Raw genomic sequence first — 13,463 nt, 5'->3', positions numbered from 1 at the left:
CCTCAGTCTCCATGTCTCTGCAAGTGTTCTGATTTATAAGGACACTAGTAATAAGGGATTAGGATCTACTTTACTTCTGCATGACTGCAGGTTAACTGATAACATCTTCAAAATCCTACTTTCAAGCAAGGTCATATTCACCGGTACCAGGGGTTACTATATATATCTATATCTATATCTATATCTATATCTATATATATATATATATATATGAATTCCAGAACATTTCATTGTGCTCATGAGAACTTGTACATGGATCAAGAGGCAGTTGTGTGAACAGAACAAGGGGATACTTCAGGATTCAAGATCAGGAAATGTGTGTGTCAGGGTTGTATCTTCTACCTTACTTATTCAATCTGTATGCTGAGCAAAACATCAGAAAAGCTGGATTATAGGAAGAAGACTGCAGCATCAGCATTGGAGGAAGGCTTATTACCCTCTTGCAATATGCAGATGATACCAACTTGATTGCTGAAAGTCGGGAGAAAGTGAGGCCTTTGATGCGGAAAATCAAGGATTACATCCATCAGTATGGATTACAACTCAATGAAAAGAAGACCAAAATTCTCACCACTGGATAAATAGATGCTAGATGGAGAAAAGGTTGACATTATCAAGGATTTTTCTTGCTTAAACCCACAATCAATGCTTACTGAAGCAAGTAATCAAAAGATCCAAGGGTGCATTGCATTGGGTAAATCTGCTGGGCAAGACCTCTTTTAAAGTGTTTAAAAGCTAGAGTGTTACTTTGAGAACTTAGTTTGGCCTAGGGCAAGCCATGAGACTTTCAAATACATGTACATGTGAAAGTTGAATATTGAGCAAGGAAAGTGGAAGAATAGCCTATGAATTTGAACTAGGATGTTGGCGAAAAATATTGAAAGTACTGCCGATGAATATTGACAGGACTTCCACAAGAACAAACAGATTTGTCTTGGAAGAAGCACAGCCAGAACTCTCTTTTTTTAAAAATAATTTTATTGGGGTCTCCTACAACTCTTATCACAATCCATCATACGTCAGTTGTATAAAGCACGGAACTCTTTTTTGAGGCAAGCATGGCGAAACTTCTTACAAACTCTGGAAATGTAATCAGGAGAGACCAGTCCCTGGAGAAAGATATCATGCTTGGTAAAGTGGAGGGCTCGCCAAGAATATGAAGGCTCTTGACATGATAGATTGACACAGTGGCCACAATGGGCTCAGACATAAGAACAATTGTGAGAATGGTGCAGGACCAGATGGTAGGACCAGGTGGTGTTACATTCTGTTGTACATAGTGTCGTGATGAGTTGGAACGGACTTGATAACACCTAATACCAACAACAAACTTATAGTTAATGAGTTTATCTAGTTTTGCTTTCTGAAAAACTTATACAATGCGTTTCAAAGAACATTCCTACCCACCCATTCAAATCCATTCAACAGTGAAGATAGATATTCAATCTGTACCATGTTTAGGCTATGGATTTAAATTTTTAATTTTTTTCCAGTGCTTAAAAGAAAGCTTGTATTTTTAATTGTATATACACGGGGAACATTCAGTTATGCCACATAATATAAATGCTGCATTGAAAGCTAAAGTAAGACGATTACAAATGGATGTTGTCCCCCCATCCCCTCCACACACACGCCCTGCACATGGCAACCATTTTTAACTGCTGAACTTAATCTCAACAGGTACGCTTGTCAGTACATATTTCAGGCTGTTCAGCAGATGCCTGTGATTCTAGATCCTCAAATCGCTGGTGGATGTTTGTTCTTTGATTTTCAGGACATTTTCTCTATACAACAATCTCCTGCTGTTTGAAGTACCTTCTGTCTTCCTCATCCACCAGGATCAGATTCAAAAAGTCTCTTACTGAAAAATTTTGTTCACATCTCTCATTTTTGGAGTTAAGTCTCATTGATGTTATTAAGTGAATCCTGCAAAAAAAAAATCTTATTGGGATTGATTCACCTTTTACTGGTGCACCGTCCATTATTTCATATTTGGCGATTATATTTCTGTGGGGGCATTGGCTCCAATTGCCGTGATCTCGTTTTTGATCAGTTGTAACACCAGATCTTGGATTTTTATTCTTACAAAAAAGGAGTAACTTTTTCCAGCAATCACATCCTTTAAGTGATACTTTGACTTGTTATATTTAAACTCTATATGTAGACAATCTTCAACGCCCACTTCCATCTTAATAGAGTGGTTAACGGAAGGATAAGGGGCAAGCTGGTGAACATTAAGATCATACTCTTTCACCAAGTCTGTCAGTCATTCTGCTACTGTCACTTTAGGAAACTAACTTCAAGCAGACCTTGGCACAATTGTAAGATTCATATTGCTCTTCAACTCACATACATTCAAAAGCATACGTTCTACTCTGAATTAATTCTCCAGGTAAAGCCAGTTCTTTCACTAGATATACAAATTCCTGAGCATTACTCTTGTCATTGAAAGTCCAAGTTGACCTAAAATTCAATTCTAATCGCTTGGTGCTCTAGCCTCTTCCCAGGTTGTCTACAGGCTGCTTATCTTTCCTAAAACAGATTCTCCATCATAGATGAGAGAGAGTTTTTCTCTTTTGCCACCTTCAGTTTTAATTTCTGTCATTTCCCTGGTTTCTCTACTGTTAAGGGCAACATTGATCTCACAAATGAAACCAGAAAAAACAAAATACCCCCCCCCCAACCCCCCCAACAAAACAAAACTCTCCAAGAAAATTCACTGTCAGCACCACCACCGCTGCACCCCTGCGCTTCACTCTGACCTCGGGAGAATCCCAGTCCCCCTCTCTTCCCCCCATCCTCTCACATGGGGTTTAAGTTTTGACTTGAGGAGCAAGGCATTTGTGTGGCAGGAGAGGAGTGTAGGGTGGCCAGATCTAAAGTGCTATGCTTATAAGGACGTGATTCTCAGGTTGCCTGAGATGTTTTTTAATTTACTTTTATTTTTGTTAAGGACTCAGTCATGTGTCTCCTATTATATGAATATGAATGAGTACAGAATGTTGTTGTTGTTAGGTGTCATCAAGGTCATTCTGATGCATATTGATCCTATGGACAACGGAAGGAAACACTGCCTTTCCTGCTCCATCCTAACTATTGTCTTTATGTTTGACACCACCGTGACCCTCTCTGTGTGAATCCATCTTGTCAAGGGTCTTCCTCTTTTTTGCTGCCCTTCTACTTTCCCAAGCATAGAGTATATACTTGGTATATCATATTATCTGTTAATAGAGTATAGATTTATTGTTAATCCTTTTGATTTAGTGTGCCTAAAAAAATCACACAAAAGGTGACCTACAAACACACAGGAAGGAAAAAAATACCCCCCCCCCCAAATCCAATGAAAATAAGAGAAATGAAAATCTCACAATTGTTTTACTTATATCCTAAAAGAAAATGAGTCATATAAACCCACAACACATGTACTTGCCCTGCCCACAAAATTGTAGCAAGTTTCAATCGGTCTCGCTCTGAAAAAAGACATGAATATTCATTCTGGAAATCCGCCTGAGAACAAAGATAGGAAGTGACTTATGCAACTTGGTCAGGAACTACTGGGTCAGCCCTGAGCCACCTGGAGATATTTCTGCTTTGCTTTTAGAAGTCACTGGGTAATCATTACATCATCGTTTTGAAGTTTGCTTAGGGTTCAAGTCTATCTGTCAGGCTCCGTGAGCTTTCAAAGCAATGTGGGATAGCGATGTGGGGAAAATGGTTCTGAAAATGCTGATTACAAAAGATGTTATAGGGATGTCGGTAAAAAGGACAGCCAACCTCTACCCTGTTTCCCATGGGACCGTGCCTGCTTGTTTGCATTGAGGTCCATGGCACACATAAAATAATGATGAAATACAAATGGGAATAGGAAGTGCCATGCAAATATGATCACTGAAGTGTAATTCTCCTCCCCCCATTGCAGTGTAGATTTAACTTCCTAGAAAAAGCATGTGATCTCCTTTTTTCTGATTTTTATTATTATATTTTATGTTTTGCTGAAATTGAGGTCAACCATGCCAAACTGCACAGTGGAGGTAAAGGGGATGAAGGGTGAGGAGGTGACAATCGGGCATTTTCAACTAGATGGCTTTATGAAACAGAAGCAAAATGGAAGAAGAGAGTTTGGTGGCTGAAGGAAAGACACTGTCAACGAGTCTGTTTCTGTTTGATTGGGCTCCACTTTAAACTGAGACACCAATAAAAATATTCCAGGTCTGCAAAAACTTGCAAAATAAAACTCCTCTGTCCAAGGGAACATGGAGTGACTAGGTACAGAAACGTCAACATGTGACCTACGGTTAGAGATCGTATCTGGCACTGAGCCAGCGAGTGGGATCTCTGAGTTGGAATGCACTCAGGGCCACAGGTTGTTGGTTTAGGTGTTGAACATGCAGTGAAAATCCCTTCATGGAGTAAGCAGCAGAGAGTGATTTAGAGCAGGTCTTTGTGTGGCCTAATGGGTTTGAGCTTAACTGTCAACGGACAGGTTGGTGGTTTGAACCTTCCCAGCAGTGCCACGGAAGAAAGCCTGATGATCTGCTTTTATAAAGATGACAGCCAAGGAAAACCTGTGGAGCAAGCGCAGTGTTACTCTGTTCAATACGGGGCTGCCATCAGGCAGAATGGACTTTGTATTAGTCTAGGTACTTTAGAGAAACAAATCCAAGGCAACTCATGTATAAGAGTTTTATGTAAAGAAAATGTGCATCACGAAAACATCCCAACCCAATGCTGCCCAAGCCCACAAGTCCAACATTAACCCATTAACCCAACACCAGTCCACAAAGTCCTCCACCTTACAAAACAGAGGCAATGACACCGACTGCCGGAGGAAAGCTGAGTCAGTGAACGAACAAGCATCTCAGCACTAGCAGGGGTCTCCATACAGCTGCTCGAGCACCCAGGGCTGCATCGGGATAGGTCCATGTAGCTTCTCCTTGGGGCTGTCTTGTAGGAAGTCAATCTTGCAAGCTGAAGCAGGGAACTGGTAAGGCAGCTGCACCCGGTGCAACCATCACAAAACAAGAGACCCGAGAACTAGCAAGGCGAGGCTCACCATCCCTCCGCCTTTCAATTAGCCCCACATGTGATTATCGGCCAGGCTGGCACAATTAACTAACTCAGACTTGATGATGACCGAGGTCTAGTTTTTTTTGGAAGCTGAGTCTCCTCTTTTTTTTTTTTTTTTGCCTCCTCTTATTGAAGACAAATCAATCTAAGCTCACCGCCATCGAGTGGCTCCTGACTCATAGCGACCCTCTAGAGCAGTAGTTCTCAACCTTCTGGATGACGCGACCCTTTCATACAGGTCCTCATGTGGTGGTGACCCACCCAACCATACAATTACTTTCATTGCTACTTCATAACTTCCATTTTGCTACTGTTATGAATCATCATGTCAATATCTGATCTGCACGATATATTTTCATTGTTACAAATTGAATATAATGAATCACAAAAACAATATGTAATCACATATTGTGAAATATTTATTTCTAATGACAAATAAATGAAATTATGTCTTGAAGAATGGTGTAGCATGGGTAACAGTCTTCACGCCGGGTACTCGAATGTGGGCGTATCAGCATGTGGGCGGACCCTCCTGGAGACAGATAGAGGAGCGATGTCCCGGTTCCTAAGACCATCGGAAATACGTGTTTTCCGATGGTCTTAGGCGACCTTGTGAAAGGTTTGTTCATCCCCCAAAAGGGTCGGGACCCACAGGTTGAGAACCACTGCTATAGACCCAGGTAGAACTGTCCTTGTGGATTGCTGAGGCTCTAGCTCCTTAGGAGAGTACAAATCCAATGCATGACTACCACTGTTTAAACAAAACAGTAATAAAGGCTTTGCATGAAGGAACTGCAACCAGTGTGGACAAACGTGGAACAAGGACAAGGTGGATGAGGGATTCTTTATGCTTGTTAGTGGAACTAGCCCTTTAGTAAAGCCACATAACATGGCGGCCTGTGCTGTCCAGTAGGATAACCATTAGTCAGATGGGGTGATTAATTTAAATTACTTAAAAATTGAATACCACAATTAATTAAACTTCTCAGGAACTCTCACCACATTTAAGGAGCTTGATCACTGGTCAAACCTGAGACCAGTGGTTACCATACAGCACAGGTAGACCAGTTTATTATTACAAAATGTTTCTTGGCCGGTATTGGAACTGTATTGTGTCAAGAATCTTGGTTTGGATTTTGGGTTGGCAATTTGGTAAGGGTGTGGTCACTTTACCTCCAGATTTAAATTGGGATTATGTAATGATATTTGCCTCTTGGAGTAGTTACAAGGAATAAATGCTTTTTTTTTATAAGCAAGTAGAATAATATCTGGCAATAGGGTTACAGATTGAATTATTTTTCTTTAAAATATTTAGAAATCCTTACCCCTGCACCTAATGGTGGAATCCAAATTTTCTTGTTATCTTAATAAAGAGCCTGGGTGGCTACTCACTTAGCTGCTAACCACAAAGGCGGCTCTTTGGCTCTACCAGCTGCTCCAGGGGAGAAAGATGCTTCTGTAAAGAGTCAGTCTTGGAAACCCAAAGGAGCAATCCTTCCTTGTCCTCTTGGGTCACTATGACTTGGAATTGACTTGATGGCAGAGAGAGTTTTGTCATGTTACCACCCATGTATGCTGATAAAAGCCTTACCCCTTTTGAGATGTAAAGGGTAACTTAGGCCTGGACTCAAGGGACCCAATCGGACAAAGACAGAGGTCACGTGAAGATCACCAGGGACTCAGAGAACTAGGAACAGAAGCTGAAAAAGACAAAACTCTTCCTTCAGAGCAGACAGAAAGAGAGTCTTCCCTTAGCACCAGTGCCCTGCATTCAGACTTCCAGCTTTTGTGAGAAAACATATTTCTGTGGCTTAAGGCCACTTGTGGTATTTCTGTTACCATAGCTCTGGAAAGCCAAGGCACATAGTAAATGCAGTGTCTGTAGTATTTCAATAAATGGTTGCCTGTTGCTTATATTTTATGGTTTATATGCATTTATACCTTTATTAACTTTAGGGATGATAATGGCTAAAATCAATAGTATATCTTTCATGAGTTAAGCACTTTACCTACTTTGTTTGACTTCAGTGCCATTAAAAATTCATTGATGACCAATATATTATTATTATTTAACAGATGAGGACATTGAGCCCCAAAGTCATCAAGTTTAGAGATGGTTTTTGAACTGGGCTGATTTCTAAATGCCACAGCGTTTTCTAGTATGACAAGCTACCAGTTTCCAAAGTCTATGCTAAACTGTTTTGTGTATTTGAACCTGAAAACAATACATGTTCCTTCCAGTGTTAGCTCTAAGCTAAAAGAAAGCATTAAACAAAAGCACTTAACATGTTCCAGACACTGATATAAGAACTTTAGATGTATTATATTAATTATTCTTCGCAACGACTCTATGAGATAGGTGCCATCATCAATCTATTTTGTAGATGAGTAAATTGAAGCTCAAAGGGAGTCACTCAGTACATTACATGAATTCACACAGCTAGTAAGTTATACAACTACCCCGTTGTAATAGAAATCACTTTCTCTTAACCTCTATCCATACTAATTACCCTAGAGGGACCCAGCCTGACAAGTGCGGAATAGATTTTGATGTCTGAACAGGCAAAGCCAAATAGCTTAATATATACTTACCCACTTAAGTGGGGCTATTTCAGTCCTGCATGCATATCCTGACCCTCCCTTTCCTTAGGGAAAATAGGCAGAAAAGTACATAAATGGAAATGTACTGTTAGCTACTGTGCCGAATTTGGCACCACCTCTGGATCACAGGCTCCCGGTTAAGGAGGGGCACATCCCTCCCACCAAATGCACTACATTGCTCAAGCCCAGATCTTTGGTTCTATTCTTCACGCATGCCAATCTGCACATATCTCAACCCTATGGCCCCTCAGTTGAACACAGTGACAAAAAAAAGGAAAGTGACTTGTTTTGGAAGTCAGATCTAAGCAAAGACCAGTTCTCTGTTTGCAGTTCGTAAAACAATATTCAGTGAACTCAGGCTCTCTGAGTCAGAGGATATGACACCCTCATTTGCATGATTCAGCATGGCAGTGACGCCATGGGCGTCAGTCACCGAGGAGGAGTTCCCGAACGTGGAAACACCGAACAATGAAACGACACTGTAATTGGCACTAAATGAAGCATCTTGGATAACTGACGCTGGTTCCATTAGCCCTAGGACAGGAAGCTTGTGGCTATCAGAACTTCCCAGTAGGTGATTCCTGTTACCACCCCAAAGTTTTCCTGGACCAAAGACAGAGTCTTCTGAGTGGGCCTCTGGAGTTGCTGGCCTGCTGACCGAGAGCCTAGGGCCTTTCAGTAGAGGCTCTTTGAATGGCTCAGTGAGTTTTTATGTTGCTCTGTAGCATGGGTGTGTGTAACCTGGTAGCCATGTAAATGAAGACAATCCCTTAGGCGTCTCTGAACCTCTTGAAATTATAAGCTGAGTGTGGTTTCTGTGTCCTGGGAAAATAGCGCACAGTTTCCATCATATTCTCAGAGTCTTGGACCTCTTGAATATTAGAACCATTTTCCTCATTTTGACATAGTCAAGAGAGCACAAACAAACCTTTATAACATATTTTTATATATGTAAAATGAAAGTATCACACATTTTTAGATGCCATTATAAAACATTGCCCATTTTTTCTTAACAGGCTATAAATTCTATGTCAAGTAGAATTTTAAAAGTTTCATTTTGCAGAATAAGCAACAGGGCTTATTGTAAGCACTACTATCTTCCCCCTTTAAAGCAAACAACACAACAAACTTTCACTTCAACCCCATAAGGGTCTAGTGAGTTGATATTTAAAACATGTGGCAAAAATGGACCTGACATCATGTGAGTCTTAACTATTCAGTAATTTTCTTATCCAATCTCTTTGTCTCTGCCCTATGAAATGGGTCCTGCGTTTGAAGGTAGGGAGGATAAAATCATATCCCTGTGAGTTTTTGCAGTGATGCTTTCCAGCTCAGTAGGAATCTAAAGCTTTGGATGTGGGTGTTAAACAGTAAGTGCTGTTCTTTAAAGATGAGCTATCTTAGCTTGTGGGGAGAACCCAGCTGCGTTCACCAAGGTCAGGTGCGCTGGTGGCAAGCTCCTTGACAGTGGCGCGCTGCATTCCTTAGCCCCTCCAAAGACTGAGCCTGCTTCCTCTCAGGCCACCTGGAGCAAATGCTACTTACTCCATGCCAGGCCTCCTGGCATAGCCGAGGCCAGTACATACGCATATCATGAGTAGTTTGGTTGCTGGTACTAATGTCCTGAGTGCTCCAAGACGGTTGAAATCATGTGGCAATTGCCACAGGAGTTATTGTCAGAGGAAAGAAACTCTGACTGACATTTTTTTTGAGACATGTTGACAAAGGACAGAAACCTTCTGCAACAACAGAAAACCTGTTAGAACGGCTCCTACTCTCTTTCTCATACCTCTGTCAAACGGCACTGCTCTCTTTCCCACGGTGACTCATCAAGAGCATATTTGCTGCCAAGACATCGCATTCATTTCAGTTTTATCTCAGTTACTGTCATTGACTAAATCTGAACTGTGTGGCAAGGATTGGAAGAGAGAGTTAGAAGAAGGTATCCTGATGAAGTTTTCCCTTAAGAGAACTCTTCTTCTCTTGTAAGCCAGAAGTTGTGAGAATAAATAGCTTAATTTCTCTTTCCATTAGAAAAATAGAGAGAAACAGAAGGAGAAATGTGGAAATCAGCAGAAAAGGAAAACACATTCTGTTGTTACACTTTAAAAGTTATTAAATAGAAAGTTTAGTTCAGATCATAGAAAAAAGAAACATTTTAAAAATAAACTCATCTGTTTAAAATAATGTTATTTAATTTAAAAGTACAAGAGATTTCTCTTTGAATTATAATTTTGCAACCACAACTGACTCTTTCTTTGCTATTTATCAAGAACATCATGAGACTAAGAACTCAGAGGGTCCTTTGAGGCCTACTCATTCCAAACACTCAATTTTAATGCCCTTGCCTATTAACCAGTAGCTTGGAGGTTTGGGTCTACCCAGAGGTGCCTCAGAAGAAATAACGGGTGATCTACTTCCAAAAATACCAGCCATGGAAACTCTACACAAGACAGTTGTACTCTCACACACATTGGGCTGCCATGAGTCAGAGATGACTCAATAGTGGTGTTATTCAGATTTCTAACAAGGTAGAAGCATGCAAGAAATGTATGCTATTATGCCTTTATGGGCCACAGAGAGGTGGAGGAAGGTAAAAAAGACAGCAATGGGGGACCAGGGAACTAATCCACCTAAGGGGAGGACATTATTTATGTCTCCACAGGAAAGGGAGAGAGAGTAGACCACATTCTGGTTGCTAACCCTTGAGGGCAATGTTCATCACAGCTCATTCACAGAGAGAATGGCATGGCCGGCCTCAGCTTGAGACACGATGACCCCGCCCTCGGTGACAGTGCTACAGAGAACAGTACTGAATGTACAGTTTGGGGAGAGTGGCTGGTCTGACCCATCCACGTAGTGGCAAACCAAGAGGAGAGTACAATAGACCATCACTGGGAGCAAAGCCATGAAGTCCCTGTAGAATCCTGATTGTAGACTTCTGACTTAGGGGCAGCGCTTGGCACTTCATCCGAACTGGTTAGGGGTTACTCACAATGGGCACACTAAAGTCTAAAGGTGTGATGGTGTGGGAGGGAGCACTAGACCGCTCCATCTCTCACTGCAGGAAGAGTAATGGGGACTTGTAGGAGGCGTGCTTCTCAGTCACCAATACTGAGGACTAAAAGGGTGTAAGTGCTATTAGGTAAGCTGGTCCCAGGATATGGAGCCCTGGATAAAAAGGGGATTGGACTGATGGATTATAACAGGGCCTGATAGCTATTTAACAGAGAGATACTCATCTATTCTGGGTCAGGATGACAGTGAGACTGGGAACTATTTGTATGCTCTTTCTTCTTTCTTTCTTTGGGTGTCGCTCGATATAAGATAGGTAGGATAAGCAATCCCAAGTAGACAGCAAAGGGACCAACAGTTCTGGGGTGATAGGGGAGAGGAGAAAGTGGGTGGAGGGGAGTGGTGAGCCAACAATGACAGGGACAGGGCAATAGAAAGGGTTCTAAAATTGATGGTGAGGAGGATGTAGCGTTTCTGGTCATGTTGGATCTATTGAAATGTATCCAAGAGAAATTACTGAGAGGTGAACAATGGGTAAAATGATAGTGGGGCAGGAAGAAAGAAAAAAGAAGAAAGTAAAAATTATATATAGGTATAAACATAGATAGGTGTATATGTTAATATAAAAATATATGAAGATAGGTGTATTAGTCTTCCACAACAAGGAAGCCAATGAACTTTGGGCCTCTACTTAAATCTTACCTCAGTACAAGAATGATTTGTTCTAATAATGTGGCATTGTATGATACCCACCTTCCCGACACAATCACTGAAGACAAAATGGGTGCATAAGCAAATGTGATGAAGAAAGCTGATGGTGCTGGCTATTAAAAGATATAGCATTTTGGATCTTAAAGGCTTGAAGTTGAACAAGCAGCCATTAATCAGGGAAGCAACAGAACCCACATGAAAGAAGCATACCAGCCTGTGTGATCATGAGGTGTTCACAGGAATAGCTATCAGAAGTTCAAAAACAACCAAATTGAATTGAAGGACCATGGACAAAGTGGAGACCTCAAATCCATCTGTAAGATAACTGGACAGTTCCTCACAGAAGGGCCACATGGAATGGATGATATATCCAGGGTATGGTATAGCACTGATGAAACACATAACTATCCTGCAGTTCTTTAATATTTTTCCCCTTATTATATGGTCTTTGTTTTACCTCATTAATTTTGTTAGACCTACATATGTTCATTTATATAAGATTGTTTGATGCATGAAAGCCAACATAGATAACCCTTCAGAAACAATAATGGGAGTAATGATTCCCTGAGGGTACAGGAAGTGTGGGGGAGGGGAGGAAAGGGGGAGCTGATAGAAATGATGACTGTATATCTCCTCTCAAGGGGAAAGAATAACAGAATTGTAGGTGAACAGATACATTGGATGGTGTAAGATACGCACTCCTCCAAAAAACCATATATATATGGTTTTTGGAGGGGGTTGCATTTTTTATATATATATATATGTTCCTGGGGGAGGAAGGGGATAAAGGGGAGATGGAATCAAAGAGTTCAAGAAGAAAGAAAATGTTTGGAAAATGATGGTGGCAGCAATTGTACAATTATGCTTGATCTGATTGAATTATGGATTGTTATAATATCTGTAAGAGCTCCCAATAAAATGATTAATTAAAAAAGTACATTATTCAGCTCCACCCTATAATCTGCATTTTAGCAAGACCCTCGGGATATTTGTATGCACTTTCAAATTTCTCAGCTCTGGGACTGGGTTGTATTTCCTAGGTTTTGATAGTCATCCTGGGATCCTGTATGTAGAGTCAGTAAGGACGGTCAAGAGTCTCTTCGTGAGACTCTGGTCTAACTAACCTTCTCCTTCAGTAAAATATATTGACCAGTGACTTCAGGGAAAGCTTTGAACCCATATCTGAAGCTTTAAATTTCTACTTAGGTGGAAGGTATCCCTTTAGTGACCACAGCAAGCTGACTGCTCCTATCCTGTAGCGCATTCTCTAGTATTCCTACACATATGTACTCACGCAAGTTGCTTTATATGCTTACCAGAGCCCATTGGGCGTGTTACTAAGCCCACAGACGACACTGTGAAAATAATATACACTAGTGAGACATGCGTGAGAAGAGAGTGAGGTTTCTTTTTTTTTATTGGCATGTGGACACGGCAACTGTAAATGTTTAGGGAAAAAGTAAATAAGAGTTTATGCGCTGATTTCTTTACAAAGAAATTTCTTTATTTCCTTCCTCTCCTTCAAAGAGACTAAAACTTTCTTTGTATGATCTGTCTTACAAGGGTTGAAATATTCAAGAAAAATACCTGCACCTATATGAAAAGGCCAAATGGCTTAATTTATACATTATACATTAATTTATACATTATACATTAATACAAATGGCTTAATTTATACATTAATTTATACAGTAGGTTCATGCTGTTGGGTAATCATGGTACTGTTAGCTTCAAGGTCAGTGGTTCAACTCCAATAGACACTCTATGGGAAAAATATGAGGCTGTCTTCTCCTGTCAAAATTTACAGCCTTAGAGACCCTATATAGGGTACCTGTGACTCAATATTGATGGCAGTGCGAGTGGCAAATTGTTAGACCTTATAGGTGTGCATATGCCACACATCTTTTAAAAAAATTATTTTATTGGGGGCTTGTACTATTCTCATCACATTCCATACATACATCAATTGTGTCGAGCACATATGCACATTTGTTGCCCTCATCATTCTCAAAACATTTGCCTCCCACTCTAGCCCCTAATATCAGTTGCTCATTTTCCCCCTCCCTCCC

General features: G+C 40.7%; 2 pseudogenes; one reads left to right on the top strand and one right to left on the bottom strand.

Annotated features, from left to right (window-relative positions):
- Positions 1-1,673: 1,673 nt before the first annotated feature.
- LOC101640936 lies at positions 1,674-2,647 on the bottom strand (annotated as a pseudogene).
- A 1,806-nt stretch (positions 2,648-4,453) lies between these two features.
- LOC101640618 overlaps positions 4,454-13,463 on the top strand; it is a 79,732-nt pseudogene continuing 70,722 nt past the window's right edge.

Source organism: Echinops telfairi, unplaced genomic scaffold (genome assembly GCF_000313985.2).
Source record: "Echinops telfairi isolate 266 unplaced genomic scaffold, ASM31398v2 ScPeMD7_7469;HRSCAF=8507_0, whole genome shotgun sequence".
NCBI lineage: Eukaryota > Metazoa > Chordata > Mammalia > Afrosoricida > Tenrecidae > Echinops > Echinops telfairi.
Note: the sequence above shows the minus strand (reverse complement) of the source record. Positions and strands in the feature narration are given on the sequence as shown.